Genomic DNA, 8,200 nt, shown 5'->3' with positions numbered 1-8,200 from the left:
ATAAATTTTTTGAACTACATAGATCTATGGAACTTTTTGGAACTACATAGATCTATGGAATCGGTTAATATATCCTGAATCGCACAAAAGAGATAAAAAACTGTGAATATTGTGTGATTAGTTTCGTCGGTGTCAAAATATAGAATTTGAGTAGGCAAGAGAAGATTGAATCAAAATAATTCCTTTTTTAAGTAAAGTTCTATTTCTGTCAGAGGGCAATATGAATGGTATATCAAACGCACTAAACGGGTTATACGATATCTCTGGTGGAAGTAGGCCAACATTTCTATTGGCAAATAGCAGGTTTCCAAGTCCATGCCCAAGTACTTATTACCTCTTGGGTTGTAATTGCTATCTTATTAGGTTCCGCTGTTATCGCTGTTCGAATCCACAAACCATTCCAACTGCCGGTCAAAATTTCTTCGAATATGTTCTTGAATTCATTCGAGACGTAAGCAAAACTCAGATTGAGAAGAATATGGTCCATGGGTTCCTTTATTGAACTATGTTTCTATTTATTTTGTTTCTAACTGGTCGGGTTTTTACCTTGGAAAAATAAATTATATGGGAGTTGCTGCAAGAATGATAAAATACTACTTTTTTAGTTTCTACGTCAGAGATATTTTATGCGGGTTTTCAAAAAGGTTGGGGATTTCATAAATACATTCAACCCATCCAATTCTTTTACCTTTCTTTTGGGTTTAAAACCCTTATCATTAGTTTTCGCTTTTCGGGAATAATTACTGGAATTTTTGTTGTTCTTGTTTTTTAGTACCTTCAGTGATAGTCATGTTCCTTATTAACAATGGGTTCAATTTATTTTTCAACTTTGCTCGGCTTATATACAATCCATGGAGGGTCACATTGACTAGTTTTTGTTTTTAAATAGTCTAGCCCTTTTTCTTAGCGGTCCAAAAGATGGAATCAAGTAATTACATTAACCATAAATTACAAATAACATTAGAGAATAACAAAAAATTACATATTGGAATTTAATAAAAAAGGAAAGAATTAATTGGTCTTTTTCCTAAAATTCAGGGTTTCCATTTTTTTATTACTTATATTTTTCAATTTACCTTCGATCAATATTATCCATCAATATTTTTTTTTGATATTGTTTTTGTTTATTCAATTTCAATATTATATCCTAATTAAATAGGAATTTTAGGTATCAATTTAGGGTTAGATTTTAAAAAGGTTCTTTAAAGATTAAATATTCCATTTATATTTTTATTCAATTAATGATTGACCAAAAGAAATTTTTTTTTCATAAATAATAAAATAAATTGCATGAACTTAGCTCAATCAAATACTGATATTGATGTTTTATTTCTATGCAATGATTTGGTCTAATGAATTGTCCATTTAGATTGTATCCATGGAGATAATGCTAAATAAAAAATAAAAGGAAGAGACGAATTTACATTACAAAAACGATATAAAAAAAAAAGGAAAAAAGGGGGTAAAATTAGGTATATGGAATCTAATGGCTATAAGACAGCTCTTGTCTATCCTTTGAGGAATAATTCTAGAATCCAATTGAATCTAAGACATGAATAGTTGGTTTACGTTATGTAAGAAACACATGTATATGGGATATTAGATATTGACTAGTTATATACGAACATATTGACTAGTTATATACGAACTCAAAATATATCTAATCCAACCTACTACTGTGGAGTTAGATAGGTATTCCAATAGAAGAATAGAAGTTCCTTTTCGTCTTTGCTTTGAATTGAACGAATAAAGAGATAAAATAAAGACAAAACGAAGAATTCAAAGCAAAGAATGGGTTGGAAAAGAAAGGAAGGTATGTGCGGATTCAAAAAATCTAGTGGATAGGACCTAAAAAAGATGTCGAAATAGTTCTGACGGTTCAATAATCTTCCACTTCCATTCGGAGTTCTTAGTTTTCGGCAGGTTGAATCTTAGCGATGGAATAATATAATTAAGTCAAAATTCATTGATGATTGTATCATTAACCATTTCTTTATTTTGGTGCGAGGAACTTATCATGAATCCACTGATTTCGCGCTTCCTTATTGCTGCTGGGTTGGCTGTCGGGCTTGCTTCTATTGGACCTGGAGTTGGTCAAGGTACTGCGGGGCCAAGCTGTAGAAGGTATCGCGAGACAACCTGAGGCGGAGGGAAAATACGAGGTATTTATTGCTTAGTTTGGCTTTTATGGGCTTTAACAATTTATGGGCTGGTTGTAGCATTGGCATTTTATTTGCGAATCCTTTGTTTAATCCTATAAACATGAGAATTTTGTATTTTTTTCTTATTTTATGGCTTGGGACTTACTCCCGCTTTTTCGAATTCTATCAAGATTTCACCCTACAATTAATTATTCGTTGGGACAATAATCCATGGAAGGATTAATTTGAGGATGAGGAATTATCACACCGACTCGCTTTCTTCCTTCCCCTTAGTTCAAGAGAACCCCTTATTTCTCATTTATTGTTTAAAGGAGTATTGCAACGAATGAGGTATTTTGCCATTGACATGAAACCTGCCCCTAATTCTAATAAGAATTATTATTATTGGGAATTTTCAATTGAAAAAAAATACATTTTAGCTAACTAGATAAATAGAATATATTTTTGACCTGTTTAGACATAGGTAAATGAAAATTCATTATTTATGAATAATTTTATAAAAATTTAATAATTTATTAAAACAAAAAAGAAATACATAGAATTAGAATAATTAGAATAATATAAATATGATAGAATAGAATAAATGGAAAAGGAGTAAAGGAATAATACAAAAAAAAGAACTGGTTCTTTTTTTAGTCTATCTAAAATAAAATAGGAGATCATATGAAAATGTAACTGATTCTTTTCGTTTCCTTGGGTCACTCCATCCGCCGGGAGTTTGGGTTAATCGATATTTTAGCAACAAATCCAATAAATCTAAGTGTAGTCCTGGTGTATTGATCTTTTGGAAAGGAGTAAAAGGAGTTGTTTATTTCAAGAATAGGCTGGATTCACCCAGTTGTACTTTTTTTCATTATAACTAGGAAAGAAAAGAGTGCATGATCCCGCGAATTACTTCTGAATAAATTTTTAAAATCATATTATAGAACCATAGCATTTCGTGATTCATTGGTACATCGACTTTGATTCTCTATTAACTAATAATCTGGGACCATTAACATGGTTAAGGCCAAACCCGTTTGAAGTTCAGATGCAGCAGGGTACTCTTTCTACTACTATGTTACTAAATACAGAAATATTTTCAAAACAAAAATGTTTTTTCGATATAAAACACTCATGTCGATAAAACGATTTGAGCCCCTTTTTCCAATGCTGAATCGATGACCTATGTATAAAGGGAGAAGAATTCTTTGAATTTGAAGAAAAAAAAGAAACAACTTTGCTGACAAATTACAATTATACATTATACAATTCTAAGTACAATTAGAAATTCCAAATTATATGTAACTTTTTATTTATTATTTTTTATTATACTTTTAGTTTTTGAATATTTTCTATTTTGGTCAGAAGAATCCTCCGAATATTCTGGTCTTGGATTAGTAATCAGTTTCTATATTTTGGAATATGAATAGAGACGAGGGAGAGGGTAAGCTCATTACATTAGAAAAAGATATTGGGAATTAATTCCAAAAAAAGAAATAATTGAGCGAGAGCCAAATGAATCGAAAGGTTCATGTTTGGTTCAAGGATCATGGAATTTTTGAAATAAAAAAAAAATGAATGGAAAGATAATCTACTTTCATTAAGTGATTTATTAGATAATCGAAAAGAGAGGATCTTGAATACTATTCGAAATTCAGAAGAACTACGCGGGGGGGCTATTGAACGGCTGAAAAGGCCCGGCCCGCTTACGGAAAGTAGAAATGGAGGCGGATCAGTTTCGAGTGAATGGATACTGAGATAGAACGAGAAAAATTGAATTTGATTAATTCAACTTATAAGATTTTGGAACAATTAAAAATTACAAAATGAAACCATTTATTTTGAACAACAAAGAGCGATTAATCAAGTCCGACAACGGGTTTTCCAACAAGCTTTACAAGGAGCTCTAGGAACTCTGAATAGTTCTTTAAACAACGAGTTACATTTACGCACCATTAGCGCTAATATTGGCTTGTTTGGGGTGATGAAAGAAAAACTGATTAGCCCTTTTTTTACCTTTTACTTTATTGTAGATTGTAATTATTTTTTTCCCAAAAATAATTAGGAAATACCATGGTAACTATTAGAGCCGACGAAATTAGTAATATTATCCGTGAACGTATTGAGCAATATAATAGAGAAGTAAAGATTGTAAATACTTACCGTCCTTCAAGTGGGCGACGGCATTGCTCGTATTCATGGTCTTGATGAAGTAATGGCAGGTGAATTAGTAGAATTTGAAGAGGGTACCATAGGCATTGCCTCAATTTGGAATCAAATAATGTTGGTGTTGTATTAATGGGTGACGGTTTGATGATACAAGAGGGAAGTTCTGTAAAAGCAACAAAATTGCTCAGATACCAGTGAGTGAGGCTTATTTGGGTCGTGTTATAAATGCCCTGGCTGTTTATTGACGGTTGAAATTTCAGCTTCTGAATCTCGGTTAATTGAATCTCCTGCCCCAGGTATTATTTCGAGACGTTCCGTTTATGAGCCCTTCAAACAGGACTTATTGCTATTGATTCGATGATCCCTATAGGACGTGGTCAGCGAGAATTAATTATTGGGGATAAAGACCGGTAAAACAGCAGTAGCCACGGATACGATTCTCAATCAGCAAGGGCAAAATGTAATATGTGTTTATGTAGCTATTGGTCAAAAGCATCTTCTGTGGCTCAGGTAGTGACCACTTTCCAAGAAAGGGAGCGATGGAGTACACCATTGTGGTAGCCGAAACGGCGGATTCCCCAGCTACATTTAAATACCTCGCCCTTATACAGGAGCTGCTTTGGCTGAATATTTTATGTATCGTGAACGACACACCTTAATCATTTATGATGATCTTTCCAAGCAAGCACAGGCTTATCGCCAAATGTCTCTTCTATTACGAAGACCGCCGGTCGTGAAGCTTATCCAGGAGATGTTTTTATTTGCATTCGCGCCTTTAGAAAGAGCCGCTAAATCAAGTTCTCAGTTAGGTGAAGGAAGTATGACTGCTTTACCAATAGTTGAGACCCAGTCGGGAGACGTTTCCGGGTATACCTACTAATGTGATTTCCATTACAGATGGACAATATTCTTATCCGCCGATCTATTCAATGCTGGAATCAGACCTGCTATTAATGGGGATTTTCTCCAGAGTAGGATCGGCGGCTCAAATTAAAGCTATGAAACAAGTCGCTGGTAAATCAAAATTGAATTGGCCCAATTCGCCGAATTAGAAGTTTTGCACAATTTGCTTGATCTCGATAAAGCTACTCAGAATCAATTGGCACGAGGTCAACGATTACGTGAGTTGCTTAAACAATCCCAATCAGCCTCTTACGGTGGCAGAACAGATAAGTACTATTTATACCGGAACGAATGGTTATCTTGATTCATTAGAAATTGGACAAGTAAGGAAATTTCGTTGAGTTACGTACTTACTTAAAAACGAATAAACCTCAGTTCCAAGAAATCATAACTTGTACAAATCTTTCCAGTTTGCAATTCGATCCGATCCATTAGTTCGTAGAGCTATTTACTCGATTGCAGACATTTCTGGAACACCTCTAACAGAGGGACAAATAGTCAATTTTGAAAGAACTTATTGTCAACTCTTTCAGATATGAATCCATCTGATTCAGAAGAGAAGAACTTGCATCAGTATCTCAATTTCAATTCAAACATGGGTTTGATTCACACTCCATGTTCTGAGAAATATTTACCATCCGAAAAGCGGAAAAAACGGAGTCTTTGTCTAAAGAAATGCGTTGAGAAAGGGTGGATGTATAGAACCTTCAACGAGATAGTGCTTTTTCAACTCTCAAAACGGAATCTATTCCAAACATATATGCCATGGTTCCTTACTTCGACAGGGTACAAATATCTAAATTTGATATTTTTAGATACTTTTCAGACCTATTGCCGATACTAAGTAGCAGTCAAAAATTTGTATCCATTTTTCATGATATTATGCATGGATCAGATATATCATGGCGAATTCTTCAGAAAAAATTGTGTCTTCCACAATGGAATCTGATAAGTGAGATTTCGAGTAAGGTTTACATAATTTTCTTCTGTCCGAAGAAATGATTCATCGAAATAATGAGTCACCATTGATATCGACACATCTGAGATCGCCAAATGTTCAGGAGTTCCTCTATTCAATCCTTTTCCTTCTTCTTGTTGCTGGATATCTCGTTCGTACACATCTTCTCTTTGTTTCCGAGCCTATAGTGAGTTACAGACAGAGTTCGAAAAGGTCAAATCTTTGATGATTCCATCATACATGATTGAGTTGCGAAAACTTCTGGATAGGTATCCTACATCTGAACTGAATTTTTCTGGTTAAAGAATCTCTTTCTAGTTGCTCTGGAACAATTAGGAGATTCTCTAGAAGAAATACGGGGTTCTGCTTTTGGCGGCAACATGCTATGGGGTGGTGGTCCCGCTTATGGGGTCAAATCAATACGTTCTAAGAAGAAATATTTGAATATCAATCTCATCGATATCATCGATCTCATAAGTATCATACCAAATCCCATCAATCGAATCATTTTTTCGAGAAATACGAGACATCTAAGTCATACAAGTAAAGAGATCTATTCATTGATAAGAAAAAAAAACGTGAGCGGTGATTGGATTGATGAGAAAATAGAATCCTGGGTCGCGAACAGTGATTCGATTGATGATAAAGAAAGAGAATTCTGGTTCAGTTCTCCACCTTAACGACAGAAAAAGGATTGATCAAATTCTATTGAGTCTGACTCATAGTGATCATTTATCAAAGAATGACTCTGGTTATCAAATGATTGAACAACCGACCAATTTACTTACGATACTTAGTTGACATTCATAAAAGTATCTAATGAATTATGAGTTCAATACATCCTGTTTAGCAGAAAGGCGGATATTCCTTGCTCATTATCAGACAATCACTTATTCACAAACTTCGTGTGGGGCTAATAGTTTTCATTTCCCGTCTCGTGGAAAACCCTTTCGCCCGCTTAGCCCTATCTCCTCTAGGGTATTTTAGTGATAGGTTCTATAGGAACCGGACGATCCTATTTGTTCAAATACCCAGCGACAAACTCCTATGTTCCTTTCATTACAGTATTTCTGAACAAGTTCCTGGATAACAAGCTTAAAGGTTTTCTTATTGATGATATCGATATTGATGATAGTGACGATATTGATGCTAGTGACGATATTGATGCTAGTGACGCTATTGATGATAGTGACGCTATTGATCGTGACCTTGATACGGAGCTGGAGCTTCTAACTATGATGAATGCGTTAACTATGGATATGATGTCGGAAATAGACCGATTTTATATCACCCTTCAATTCGAACTAGCAAAAGCAATGTCTCCTTGCATAATATGGATTCCAAACATTCATGATCTGGATGTGAATGAGGCGAATTACTTATCCTCGGTCTATTAGTGAACTATCTCCAAGGATTGTGAAAGATGTTCCACTAGAAATATTCTTGTTATTGCTTCGACTCATATTCCCAAAAAGTGGATCCCACTCTAATAGCCCTGAATAAATTAAATACATGTATTAAGATACGAAGGCTTTATTCCACAACAACGAAAGCACTTTTTCACTCTTTCATATACTAGGGGATTTCACTTGGAAAAGAAAATGTTCCATACTAATGGATTCGGGTCCATAACCGTGGGTTCCAATGCACGAGATCTTGTAGCACTTACCAATGAGGCCCTATCGATTAGTATTACACAGAAGAAATCAATTATAGACACTAATACAATTAGATCTGCTCTTCATAGACAAACTTGGGATTTGCGATCCCAGGTAAGATCGGTTCAGGATCATGGATCCTTTTCTATCAGATAGGAAGGGCTGTTGTACAAAATGTACTTCTAAGTAATTGCCCTTAGATCCTATATCTATCTATATGAAGAAGAAATCATGTAACGAAGGGACTTATTTGTACAAATGGTACTTCGAGCTTGGAACGAGCATGAAGAAATTAACGATACTTCTTTATCTTTTGAGTTGTTCTGCCGGATCGGTCGCTCAAGACCTTTGGTCTCTACCCGGACCCG

General features: G+C 34.7%; 1 pseudogene; it reads left to right on the top strand.

Annotated features, from left to right (window-relative positions):
* The first annotated feature begins 4,217 nt into the window (after positions 1-4,217).
* LOC128288675 (ATP synthase subunit alpha, chloroplastic-like) lies at positions 4,218-5,918 on the top strand (annotated as a pseudogene).
* The last annotated feature ends 2,282 nt before the right edge of the window (positions 5,919-8,200 follow it).

This window comes from Gossypium arboreum, unplaced genomic scaffold (genome assembly GCF_025698485.1).
Source record: "Gossypium arboreum isolate Shixiya-1 unplaced genomic scaffold, ASM2569848v2 Contig00251, whole genome shotgun sequence".
NCBI lineage: Eukaryota > Viridiplantae > Streptophyta > Magnoliopsida > Malvales > Malvaceae > Gossypium > Gossypium arboreum.
The sequence above is the reverse complement of the archived record's forward strand: the minus strand, read 5'-3'. Positions and strand labels throughout refer to the sequence as shown.